The 13,779-nt window shown below is 43.2% G+C and overlaps 1 pseudogene; it reads right to left on the bottom strand.

Moving 5' to 3' along the window:
• Positions 1 to 989: 989 nt before the first annotated feature.
• Positions 990 to 9,710, bottom strand: LOC136392318 (vesicle transport through interaction with t-SNAREs homolog 1B pseudogene; annotated as a pseudogene).
• Positions 9,711 to 13,779: the final 4,069 nt, after the last annotated feature.

Here is a 13,779-nt window from a genome sequence, read left to right as displayed (position 1 = left end):
TCTGAAGGTTTCTTCTCTATCTTCTCAGCTGGCTCATCTTCCTCCTATCACCTCCCCCCATGTCGGTGCTCCCCCAAGTCTGTTTCCTCTGAGCTATCTTCTACCTCCACTCTGCAGACTCTTGTAACTTGGCCCTCTTTCAAAGTGCCCTGTCTCAGCCAATGACGTCCTAGTCCACCCATTGCTCAAGCCATAAACCTGGGAGTGACTGACAAACTAACACCTTATCTGGCCAACCACCAAGAAGCCGTCTATTCACTTCCTGTAACTGATGACCTTTCTAAAGCCCAAATCAGAACCTGTCACTCTTACTAATGTTCAAATGCTGATGTTCTAATCCCATAGTTCTAATTTTGAGTTTCATCCTTTCTCTTCATTCCTTCCATTTATATACTAACCTACACGTAATTCTTATATGATTTGCACAAGACATGACACTTAGTAGGTGCTCAATAAATTGTTGTCAAATGTGAATGCTAAAAGGGAAAAGTAAGAAGACAAGGAGATATAGACCATGCAGTTCCCAATGGCCAAAGAGAGGTGGAATACTAAAGAAAAGGGAGTTATATGGAGAAAGAGCTCCTGAAATATGCATCCATGTGTCTTTGAGACTGTCGTTGAGTACTAAGCCATGCATGTGAGGGAGTCACACGTCTGAGAGAGTCAGTGATGTGCTGTAAGCTAAAGAATTCCCAGAGCTTGCAGAAGGCTAGTATATAGTCACATTTTGACCACTCAAAGTGGAGAATCCTTTTTAATTTTTTTAATGAAGTTGTAGATAGCATTTATTACCTTGGTATATCACACTGGTCTTCTTGCTGTTACTTCACATGTAAATGTTTTTTCGTCTTCCTGCCTTCCCACACTCTGGCTACACAGCGCGTCCTTGAACCATTAGTTCACATCAACAATGTGCTTATTCTATGTCCCTAACACCATTCCTCTGCAGGGCCAAAGGTCTGGTCCATAAACCCTTCCCTGCAGGAAGTTTAGTGCTTGCGAAAGAATCTGTAATAAACCAGGTCTCCCAGGATGGCCAGCTCCAGTAAGAGGACAATGGAAAGTAGAGGCTTGTAGGTTATCACTTTTTTGACATTGACCGGACAATCTTTTGACTTTTGCTCAAGTTTTCACTTGTGTTTACCAATCTCTTCTTGGTATGTTCCAGCAGGTCACGTTCCTCCACCAGCTCTTCTATGGTTTTGAAGCCAATCTGGTCAGTCTCTATGCCAATCTCATGAGAATTCTTAGTACTCTGGGTGGCCCAGTTCAGATTGTCAGTGCCTTGCAAAAGCAACCCTCTTTGAGACTGTTGCCAACTCATATGGTCATTCTCTGCAGTGTATGTGCCATGTTTCATATCTCCTTGGCCCCTAGGTCTGACTGTCAAAGGTGTGCTTCTTACTTCTGGGTGGAGTATGGCAAGGTCCTTCTGGTAGGTTTGAAGCTTAGACATCATAAGGTTATAGAAAGATAGGGGGCATTGGTCCTGGCCGGTTGGCTCAGTGATTGAGCGTTAGCCTGGCGTGTGAACGTCCTGGGTTCGATACCCGGTCAGGGCACACAGGAGAAGTGACCATCTGCTCCTCCACCCCTCCCCCTCTCCCTTCTCTTTCTCTCTCACTCTCAATCCTCTCTTCCTCTCCTGCAGCTATGGCTTGGTTGGAGTTGGCCCCAGGCACTGAGGATGGCTCCATGACCTTGTCTCAATGCGGCTAAAAATATCACGGTTGCCAAGCAATGGAGCAATGGCTTCAGATGGGCAGAGTATCTCCCCTTAAGTGGGTTTGATGGATGGTCCTGGTCAGAGCACATGCGGGAGTCTGTCTCTCTGCTTCCCCGCTTCTCACTTAAGAAGAAATAAATAAATAAGTAAAAAAGAAAAAAGGATGGGGGGCATAACGTAGTTCCTCCTTCATCTCTGCCAACATTTATTTCATTTGCTTCCTGTTGCTTGTCAGCAAAATCTCTGATCAGTATCTTCTCTTTTGTCCCTCTAGTCCCCAAAACCCACTCCAGCTCCCTTCATAGAGTAGTTGTGGCACCTTAGTTGTTCATTAATTGCTTTCTCATATGTTCCTTAACCGGGGGGCTCCAGCAGAGTCAGTGACCCCTTGCTCAAACCAGTGACCTTGAGCTCAAGCCAGCAACCTTAGCCTTCAAGCCAGGGACCGTGGGTCACATCTAGGATCCCACTCTCAAGCCGGCCACGCTGCACTGGAGCTGGTGAGCCCACACTCAAGCTGGATGAAACTGCACTCAACCTTGTGACACTGGGGTTTCAAACTTGGGTCCTCAGTGTCCCAAACCAATGCCACTGCCTGGTCAGACAAAACTGGACCTCTTATATGATGATGGTGAGAATGTAAAGTGGTACAACAATTTTGGAAGTTTGGAAGTTTCTTTTTTCTTTTTGTGACAGAGACAGAGAGAGAAACAGAGAGAGGGACAGATAGGGACAGACAGACAAGAAGGGAGATAGATGAGAAGCATCACTTCTTCGTTGTGGTACCATAGTTGTTCATTGACTGCTTTCTCATATGTGCCTTGACCAGGGGGCTCCAGCAGAGTTAGTGACCCTTGCTCAAGCTAGCGACCTTGGGCTTTAAGCCAGAGACCTTTGGGCTCAAGGCAGTGACCCTGCACACAAGCTGGTGTGTCCGCACTCAAGCCGGCAACTTCAGGGTTTTGAACCTGGGTCCTCCGCGTCCCAGTCCACCGCTCTATCCACTGCACCACCGCCTGGTCAGGCTAGAAGTTTCTTATAAAGTTAAACCCATACTTCTCATTTTCCACTTCTAAACATTAACAGCAATTCCACTTCTAGGTATTTACCCACAAGAAATGAAAATACTTGATTACACAAACTGTATATAATTACATTTATGCAGCTGTAGCCACAATAGTAAAAAGAATGGGAAAAACCATAATGTCTCTCAACAAGTGACTAGATAAATAATATGTGGTACATCCACACAATGGAATATTACACAGCAATAATAAGTAATGAATTGATGATACTTGTAACAACCAGAATGCATTTCCAAGATGTTATGCTGAATGAAAAAAGCCAAACGTAAAATAGCACAGCCCATATAATTTAGACAAAATTCTTTAAAAAACTAGAGTACAGGGACAGAAAAGAGATGTAGGATTTCCTGGAGTGAAAGGTGGGGCTGGAGATTGTCTGGGAAGAGGCACAAGAGAACTTTCTTGGTGATGGAAATATTTCCAGTCTTAATTGTGAGTGGATACATTTGTCAAAACTCATTGACTTGTACAATTAACATGGATGCACTTATTGTATATAAATTGTACTTTTATAAGGTTGATTTTTCAAAACGGAGGAAACAATTGACAAAATAAAAATAAAAACATGAGAATAAAAAATAAATACAGCCTGATCAGGCAGTGGCACAGTGGATAAAGCATCGGACTGGCACGCAGAGGACCCAGGTTCGAGACCCTGAGGTGCCCAGCTTGAGCGCGGGCTCATCTGGTTTGAGCAAGGCTCACCCGCTTGAGCCAAAGGTCGCTGGCTCAAGCAAGGGGTAACTCAGTCTGCTGGAGCCCCCCCCAGTCAAGGCACATATGAAAAAGCAATCAATGAACAACTAATGTGCCGCAAGGAAGAATTGACGCTTCTCATCTCTCTCCCTTCCTGTCTGTCTGTCCCTAACTGTCCCTCTCTCTGACTCTCTCTGTCTCTGTCACACACACACACAAAAATAGAATACTTAAATCATCTACAACTAGAAAAGAAATTGAATCAGTAGTCAAAGATATTTCCACAAATCTAGTTCCATGACAAAATAGCTTCATTGTTAAATTCCATTACATGTTCAAGAAACAAATACTGCTAAACATTCATAAATTATTCCAGGATATAGCATAAAAGGGAATACTTCTTCTCTTGTTTAACAACATAATCTTAATACCAAAACCTGTCATGGATAATACAAGAAAGGAAAATATATTGAAATAACAGGTCAATATCACTCATGAACATAAATTTTAAAATCTTGAATAAACAAAACATTAGCAAACTGAAACAGGTAACATATAAGAGGATAATATATCATGACTCAAATGGGTTATCCCAGAAATGGAGTTTGATAACATTAGAAAATTCAATTCATGTAATCCTCCACATAAATAAAGAATAAAAAAAATATTGATCTCAAAAACAAAAAACACATTTGATAAAATTTACCATCCATTACTAATTAACACTTTGAGCAAATTAAGAATGGATGAGAATGTCTATAACCTGATGAGGGATATCTATAAAACACCTCCAGCAAACATCACATTTCATATTGGAATCTTTCCTTCTGACGTCAGAAACAGGGCGTGTCTGATTTGGTTAGGAAGAAACAAACCTGTTATTTGTTAATAAATAAGTGTGTAGCAAGAAAATCCAAAAGAGGTTACAGATAAATTATTTCAATTTATGGAAATGTTTAATACATTAGCAAAATCAGCTTGAAAATTAATTATATGTAAAGACAAACAACCAAATTAAAAAATGGTCAAAGGACTTGAATAGACATTTTCTCCAAAAAAGATATACAAATGGCTAATAAATATATGGGAAAATGCTCAACATCATCAGCCATTAGGGAAATGCAAATCAAAATCACAAATAGATACCACTTTGCATGTACTAGGGTGACTATTATTATTATTATTATTTTTACAGAGACAGAGAGAGAGAGTCAGAGAGAGGGATAGATAGGGACAGAGAGATGAGAAGCATTGATCATCAGTTTTTTGTTGTGACACCTTAGTTGTTCATTGATTGCTTTCTCATATGTGCCTTGACCGCGGGCCTTCAGCAGACTGAGTAACCCCTTGCTTGAGCCAGAGACCTTGGGTCCAAGCTGGTGAGCTTTGCTCAAATCAGATGAGCCCACGCTCAAGCTGGCGACCTCGGGGTCTCGAACCTGAGTCCTCTGCATCCCAGTCTGACACTCTAGCCACTGTGCCTAGGGTGACTATTATAAAAAGTGGAAATAGCAAGTGTTGGTGAGACTGTGGAGAAATTGGAACACTTGTACATTATTGATGGGAATGTAAAATGATTCAGCCATTATAGAAACAATCTGACTGTTCCTTAAAATGTTAATCATAGAATTACCAATTAACATAGCAATTCAAAAGAACTGAAAACATGGATTTAAGCAGATACTTGTACACAAATGTTCATTGCAATATGATGAAGGGTGATGAAAGTGTTTTGGAAATAGGTAGTGGTGATGGTTGTACAACATTGTCAATGTAATTAAAACCACTGAATTGTACACTTAAAAATGGTTAAAATGGCAAATCTCATGTTATATAAATTTTAACACAAAAAACTAATTGCTTATCTATATCAGAAACAATTAGAAAATAAAATTTGAATACGGTACTTTTAAAAATAGCACAAAAGATATAAATAACCTAATAATAAAATATGTATAATACTTCTTTGGAGAAAATGATAAAATTTTGACAAATTTTAAAGACAAGGTAAATAGGCCCTGGCCAGTTTGCTCAGTGGTAGAGCATTAGGCAGTATGTGGACATCTGGGTTTGATTCCCAGTTGGGGCACACAGGAGAAGCGACCATCTTCTTCTCCACCCCTCCCCTTTCTCTTCTCTTTTTATCTTTCTCTCTTCCCCTTTCACAGCCATAGCTTGATTGGTTCAAGAGCATTGCCTAGGTTCAAGTGCATTGCCCAGGCACTGAGGATGGTTCCATGGAACCTCAGTTGTGAGCATGACCCAAGATGGGCAGAGCATCAACCTCAGATGGGATTGCTGGGTGGATCCTGGCCAGGGTGCATGTAAGAAAAGAAGAAGAAGGAAAAAGTGACAAGGTAAATAAAAAGAGAGAGATACATGGCCCTGGAGGGATAGCTTGGTTGGTTAGAGCAGTGGTCCCCAATCCCCGGGCCACGGACCAGTACCAGTCCGTGGGCCATTTGGTACCGGTCGCAGAGAAAGAATAAATAACTTACATTATTTCCGTTTTATTTATATTTAAGTCTGAACGATGTTTTATTTTTAAAAAATGACCAGATTCCCTCTGTTACATCCGTCTAAGACTCACTCTTGACGCTTGTCTCATAAGTTCGACAATTATATTTAAAAATACCACAGTTTTTACGCCGGTCGCATAATTTTATTTTGTGCATTTATCCGTCCCACCCTAAAGGTCGGTCTGTGAAAATATTTTCTGACATTAAAATGGTCCGTGACCCAAAAAAATGTTGAAAATCACTGGGTTAGAGTATAACCCTGAAGCACAGAGGTTGCCCTTTTGATCACTGGTCAGGGCACGTACAAGAACAGATCTATGTTCCTGTCTCCCTCTCTCTTTCTTCCTTTCTCACTAAAATCAATAAATAAAAATTTTTTTTTTTTAAAAAGAGAGGTATAGGTATTGTATTGAAAGATTGGAAGACTCAGTGTTATTAAAATGTCAATTCGATCCAAATTAATCTCTAAATTTAATGCAATCATAATTCCAGTATAAATCCTACTAAGGTTATTTGTTTTGTTGCTCTTGTGAAACTAATTCTAAAATTATTATGGAAATGCAAGGGGCCAAGAAAAAGATAAGATGGGAGGACTTGCTTTACCAGTCATTAAGACATTATAGACCCTGACCGGTTGGCTCAGCGGTAGAGCACCGGCCTGGCGTGCGGGGGACCCGGGTTCCATTCCCGGCCAGGGCACATAGGAGAAGCGCCCATTTGCTTCTCCACCCCCACCCCCTCCTTCCTCTCTGTCTCTCTCTTCCCCTCCCGCAGCCAAGGCTCCATTGGAGCAGAGATGGCCCGGGCGCTGGGGATGGCTCCTTGGCCTCTGCCCCAGGCGCTAGAGTGGCTCTGGTCGCGGCAGAGCATCACCCCTGGTGGGCGTGCCGGGTGGATCCCGGTCGGGCGCATGCGGGAGTCTGTCTGACTGTCTCTCCCCATTTCCAGCTTCAGAAAAATACAAAAAAAAAAAAAAAAAAAAAAAAAGACATTATAAAGTTTTAATAATTGTCCTGACCTGTGGTGGCGCAGTAAATAAAGCATTCACCTGGAATGCTGAGGTCGCTGGGCTTGAATCCCTGGGCTTGAAACGCCGGGCTTGCGGGGTCAAGGCACATATGGGAAGCTACTATAGTACTATGAGATGGTGCTTCCTGCTCCTCCCCACCCTCTTCTCAATGTACTCTCTATAAAACAAAAAAAAATTCTGTTCATAAAGAGGACCAAATGGCAAGCCACAGAATGTGAGAAGATATTTGTAGTACATATATGCTACAAAAGATACAAGTACCTTTAAAAAAAATCCGAGGCAAAATGAGAAAAATGTTTTGTTTTTTTAAAAATTATTTTTATTTATTCATTTTAGAAAAGAGAGAGAGAGAGAGAAGAGGGAAGAGCAGGAAGCATCAACTCCCATATGTGCCTTGACCAGGCAAGCCCAGGGTTTTGAACCAGCGACCTCAGTGTTCCAAGTTGATGCTCTATCCACTGTGCCACCACAGGTCAGGCTGAGAAAAATGTTTTGAATAGGAACTTCACAGTAGATAAAAAAACAAATGTCCAATAAGCACGTGAAAAAAAATGCTCAATCTCATTAATAAGCAATGGAAATGCCAACTGAAATACAATGTATAACAACAATATTTAAAGTCAGGGTGAGAGGATATGGAAGTATACTTTTGTAAGATTCCAATCAATTTTTCTTCACCAAATGAAGAACCACATCCTAACGTCCTAAACGTCAGGGGCTATATTGATATGTTTTAGGAAAACTGCACAGCAGCTAAATCGGGGCTACCATTTGGTTTTGCCCAACATTATCCTGCTTTTGCTAAGGGCCAGAGTAATGAGTTAAATGAAGATATAACAGGGTCCACCACTGCTGCATCCTCTGTGGGTGTCTATAATCACCACCATTCCCCTTGGGATGGGGTATTTCTTCTGACTTACAATCTTGGCTAGAATAGAGGGCAGTTTCCACTCATCCATTTCTATGCCAATGGCTCTTATTTTAACCAGTGTGAGAGTTCTGCTAGCTGTTCAGTATTATACATCTATTCTAGTTATGGATTCAGGGTCCAGGGAAATAACCGTCAGGTGAGTATGTGGACCTATTGCATCCACTGGGGGATGGACTTAGCCAGGTCTCCTTTTATTACCTGGCCTGTGTATGCCCCATTCTGATCTATGTTCTTTTTTTTTTTTTAATTTATTTTTTATTTATTCATTTTAGAGAGGAGAGGGAGAGACAGACAGAGAGAGAGAGAGAGAGAGAGAGGAGAGACAGAGAGAGAGAGAAGGGGGGAGGAGCTGGAAGCATCAACTCCCATATGTGCCTTGACCAGGTAAGCCCAGGGTTTCGAACCGGCGACCTCAGCATTTCCAGGTCGACGCTTTATCCACTGCGCCACCACAGGTCAGGCCCTGATATATGTTCTTAATGGCATTTCGGTCCTCTAGTACCAATGTCAGCTCAAACCCTGTATCCAAAGCCTTGAAAGATCTGAGTATTCCCCTTTCCTCAGGGTACAGTTGCTCTGATAAGTGGCCGTGAGAACCTTTGGGGGAGGAGTGAAATAGTTACTATGACATAAGCTTGCTGTGGCATTGCAAAATTTTTCTTGTAAAGGAAGCTGGCCTCCCCTTCAATCAAGGGACTCTGCAGCCAAAAAATGGTTTGGGTCTGGACATGGGGTGACAGATCATGATTTTCCTTTGCAGTGGTTGACAGCAGCCTTATGTTCACTCATTCTTGCTAATTTGTGACTATATAAGTCAAGAAATGCCCTCCTTGGCTGCCCATCTACCTAGAAAGACCACTGTCTATTGGCCGTCATACTACATCTCAGCTTACCATTTTGTCTTTCTGCCCGTTCCAGGAAATGTGTCCGCCTTGAATCTGATGACTCAGTGCTGTAACCTGGCCTCTGTTCTGAGCTCCTCTCATACCCACTGACTCTGTGAAGCCCAGTTCCATAGCAGCTTCTGCTACCATCCACTTTGCCCTGCAGAGGATAGCCACTGCTGAGCTGCAAATGGTGCCAGGGACTCTCCACCAAACTAGTTTCTCATTTTATTGAGGGGACTATCTCTGGGCCTGCATGAGAAACACAGTCGGCTGGAAGGTTCTCTGATCATATATAATGATAATTTCTTTTTTTTTAATTTAGAAATTAAATGTAATGGGGTGACATGGATCAGTAAGAGTCCATAGGTTTCAGGTAAACATCTCTATAGCATTTGAACTGTTGATTGCATTGTGCGCCCATCACCCAAAGTCAAATAATCATAATCTCCTTCTGGTGTGCAAACCACTCTGAGCCTTTTGACCCCTTCTCTGGTCCTCTGATGGAAGTTCCAGCATCTCCACCCCATTTTCTATAATGCAGAGTTTATCTTAGACTTTGAAGATCTAGTTCAGTGGCATGTTGCAATTAGATTCAGGTGTCTTTGCCATGCCCTTACAATGTTAAATCCTCAGTCATGGAGAATATCCCAGATCAACAAACTCTTCATTATTCAGCCCTATATTCCACCCCCAAACCCAGTCCAGCACCCTCAAGATCCATTCCAAAATATTCCATCCCAAATTCTGCTGCTACATGTCAGCCAGATCCTGAAGCTCTTTTGGTGAACAATCGCTTACTTCCCGTAGCTGGGGTAGTACTTCCCCACTTGGCTCATGATGAGACTTGACCATAGCTATTGGTCTACAATCACAGAGAAAGTCAGGGTCAGATCTTGATGTGGGTCAGTATCATCTTGTGAGGCATTTGCCTCAAGTGAGGGCTTTGTATGATATTCAGGCAAAGAGAGACTACTCTCCTTCAGCAAGGGGGAGAGGTCACTTCTGCTGGTCCAAAGGGTTCAGGAAAATCTGGGGGTTCCAGATGTCAGGGTCCTACTTCTTCTCCACCAAGGCCCTGACTTGCTGGGTCTTTAAATATATAACCTACTATGCCAAAGGAGAAGTCCCTTCACTAAATACAACAATGGTTCCACTAAAATGGAAATTAAGACACTAACCTGGGCTCACAGCAAAGAAGAAGGTTACTTTCTGAGGTGACTGATCCCAGATACCAAGGGGACACTGGGTTGTAGCCACACAGTGAAAGTAGGGAACACTATTTCTGGAACTCATGGGATTCCCCCATGTGCCTCTTCCTTCTTCCACATCCAGTAGTAAAAGTTAAAGAAAAATGGTAGCAACTCAATTCTGAGGATTTAGATTCTTCAAGGATAAAAGTTTGGCCTGATATGTGGTGGCACAGTGGATAGAGCCTTGACCTGGAGTACTGAGGTTGCTGGTTCAAAACCTGGGGCTTGCCTGGTCAAGGCACATACAAGAAGCAATCAAATGAACAACTAAAGTGAAGCAACTATGATCTCGCTCCCTCCCTTGCCTCTCTAAAATCAACAAATAAAATCTTAAAAAAAAAAAAAAGAATAAAGGTTTGGTCACCTGACCTGGTTAAAACACAAACAAACTGAAGTGCTTTTTTTGGGCAAAGTCAAAGTGAAAATACAATCAGCAATGAAAGAGGAAAGCTATAAATATCAACTTCTGACAAGTTACGTAAATAAGGATCGGAGAAGTTATGGGTATTTTCTTTCTTGCTTGTTTTATATTATATACTCTTTCTATATATTAATTTTCCCCTCCTTTCTTTCCCTTATTTATTTTATATATATGATTGCTGTTGGTAGTGAACTTTATGATATAGTATTTAGGTTACAGAATCCACTAGAGGAAATGTGGCTGAACTGGGAGAGATATTAGCATCACCCAGAGATAGATACTGTTACTATAGAGACTTTGCATCTCCACTTTAGGAGAAGGGTGCTGGAGCATCTTTGTGCAAAGGATAATTGCATCTGGTTAGGTAAAACCATGAAATTATTACTGTTCAAATATGTATAGAAAGGTGTGTGTAAAGGCTGAGCAGTAAAGGGGGTTGACTGTGTCAATTATTTACTCCTTGCCTTTCTGCTCCAAATCCATTTTTCCTGTTTCTTCTTTCTGTTTTTGGGTGGGGCTGGGACTCTTCAAACTTGTTTCCCAGACTCTTACTAACTGGCTTTCTGCTAGGTTCTGCTAATAGAAGGCACTATGGAAGGCAAAAGGAGAGAGACTCTTCTCATTTTTTTTTGTCTTGTTTATAGTCACTTTATCATTGGAAGTTGACTTTTTTCTACATTCCAAAAACCAGCTTTATAGATGGCTCTTCTAAGGAGAGAACAGCAGCTCCTGGTGGCTTTGTCTGCCTTTGAGTTTCAACTCTGCAGGGGCCCCACCTGGTCTGTTAGGTCATACTAATCCCACCTCTTCCCTGTGCTTCTTCAGCCCTTGCTGCTTCCTTTAGTTATTAGTTCCAGGTTGTTTCAGTGTTCTCTCTCTCTCTCTCTCTTTCTCTTGATTGATTTTAGAAAGAGAGAGGAAGGGAGAGAGAGAGAGAGAGAGAAACATTGATTTGTTGTTCCACTTTTTAATGCATTCATTGGTTGATTCTTTTTTTTTTTTTTGTATTTTTCTGAAGCTGGAAATGGGGAGAGACAGTCAGACAGACTCCCGCATGCGCCTGACCGGGATCCATCCGGCACGCCCACCAGGGGGTGATGCTCTGCCCCTCCAGGGCGTCGCTCTGTTGTGACCAGAGCCACTCCAGTGCCTGGGGCAGAGGCCAAGGAGCCATCCCCAGCGCCCGGGGCCATCTTTGCTCCAATGGAGCCTCGGCTGCGGGAGGGGAAGAGAGAGACAGAGAGGAAGGAGAGGGGGAGGGGTGGAGAAGCAGATGGGCGCTTCTCCTGTGTGCCCTGGCGGGGAATCGAACCCGGGACCTCTGCACTTCAGGCCAATGCTCCACCACTGAGCCAACCGGCCAGGGCCTGGTTGATTCTTGTATGTGCTTGAACCAGGGATTGAACCTGCAACCTTGGCTTATGGGGATGATGCTCTAACCAACTGAGTTACCTGATCAGGGCTTTTCTCTTTTCACTCTTTTAGTTCCTCAATTCCTATGTAACCAATCCCCTCTATTTTAAATACATAATGTTGTTTCTAGTTTTCTGATTAGGCCCTATCTGATATACAAACTTACCCTCAGTGATAGAATAGATAACTATGGTATTGACATACCACACTGGAATAGTTTACAAGGAAAATGAATCTTCCTCAAATAATACTGCAAGAAGCAAATTACAACTGAATTCATACAGTATGACTTCATTTCTACACAGTTTAAACACTGGTAACATTAAGCTATATATATGTAGTTATGTAGATGATAAAACTATAAAGAATAGCAAGGAAACAATTATCACAGATTTCAGGATAGTGGTTATCTCTTGGGGGATGGGCAAAGATGAGATCTGGGAGAAGCATATGGAGGTCCTGGATGTTGATAATGTTCTATTTCTTGATCTTTGAGGTGATGACACAAGTGTTTGCTTTGTCAATATCCTTTAAACTGCACATTAGTGTTTTATGTGCTCTTTTGTGCATAAGATAGATCTTGCAATTGAAAAACAAAAGAACATCATGATTGCCACTGGCTATGAGTCTGGAGGCAGGAGGATACTAGGAAGGACTTTCAGAGATGACGCAACAGGGAAAAGGCAAATGAGGGACAGAATACACTGAGTCTGCTGTCCCAGAAGCCAAGAATTGAGGCTGGTGCTGAGTGAACACGAGACTTAAGCTGGGAGTCAGGACCTTCTCCCCAGCCCCCAGGGAGTCAGACCAGGGTTGGTAACTTCTCTGTCAGTCTTTCATCTCCTCCTCCTCTGTTAGTGCTAACAGAGGACCCCTGTCTGCTGCGCCTATTCACAAGTGGGTGGAGATGTTGACTCCATTAGCAGAGTAGAGTAAATTCAGTAGTTAGGCAGAGTTGGTGAATAGATATGCGCTGAGCCCTGGGATGGACATTCCTGAGGCCAGAGAGAGAAGTTGGGTAAAGACCCTTTAGTCAACACAGAAGGACTTTCCGTGGAAGCTGGGGATTTCAGTGGGTGAAAGAGGACAGATCAAATTGGGGAATGGTGCAGGTGGGAGCCAGGCTGTGCAACTGGGAGGCAAAGGGCAGCAGGGAAGCCAGTGCCTCTGTTTCCCCCACCTCCCTGAAAAAGATGCAACCAGCTTTGCGGGGACCTCCTCAGCTCTGCAGAGAGGGTTGATGGCACCACGCAGCAACGCTGGCAGCCAAGAGGTCAACTGAAAGCCAGATGTCCCTCTAGCAGTGTGAGGGTATAGACTCCTTCTAGGGGAAGCGGTGCCTTGGCTGTATCCCCTCCAGTAGCCTTGACACTACGGTGAACACCAGCTCTATTGCTGGGAGCCTCCGCAGAGCCCAGGCCTTTAGCTGTCTGTCTACTCTGCACTCACTGTCGGTCTTGAGACGTTCCGGGGCTCAGGGCTCCTACGGTTGATTCTGGATTCCCATCCCCCACCCTAGGAGTTGTAGACAATGCCTGCGGCTGGCGCAGCCAAAGTCGAGCCTGGCCTGAGACAGATATGCAGTCTCTGACTGCTCCTTGGGTTTCTGAGTCAGCAGTGTAGATCCACCTGCGCTCTCTGGACACAGACTTGACCCTGGTCTCGCTAGGAGTGCTGATACTGAAGTGTGTGTGCGTGTGGTAGTGGTGGTGGTGGTGGGGGCGCTGGGATGAGGGTACAGAAGGTGAGGACCTCCATTTCCCAGGCAGCTAGTGAAGAATTCTGAGATAGACACCACTGATCACAAGTCAGAAACAGGAG

Source organism: Saccopteryx leptura, chromosome 2 (genome assembly GCF_036850995.1).
Source record: "Saccopteryx leptura isolate mSacLep1 chromosome 2, mSacLep1_pri_phased_curated, whole genome shotgun sequence".
Classification (NCBI taxonomy): Eukaryota; Metazoa; Chordata; class Mammalia; order Chiroptera; family Emballonuridae; genus Saccopteryx; species Saccopteryx leptura.
This window is presented reverse-complemented; position numbering and strand designations above follow the sequence as displayed.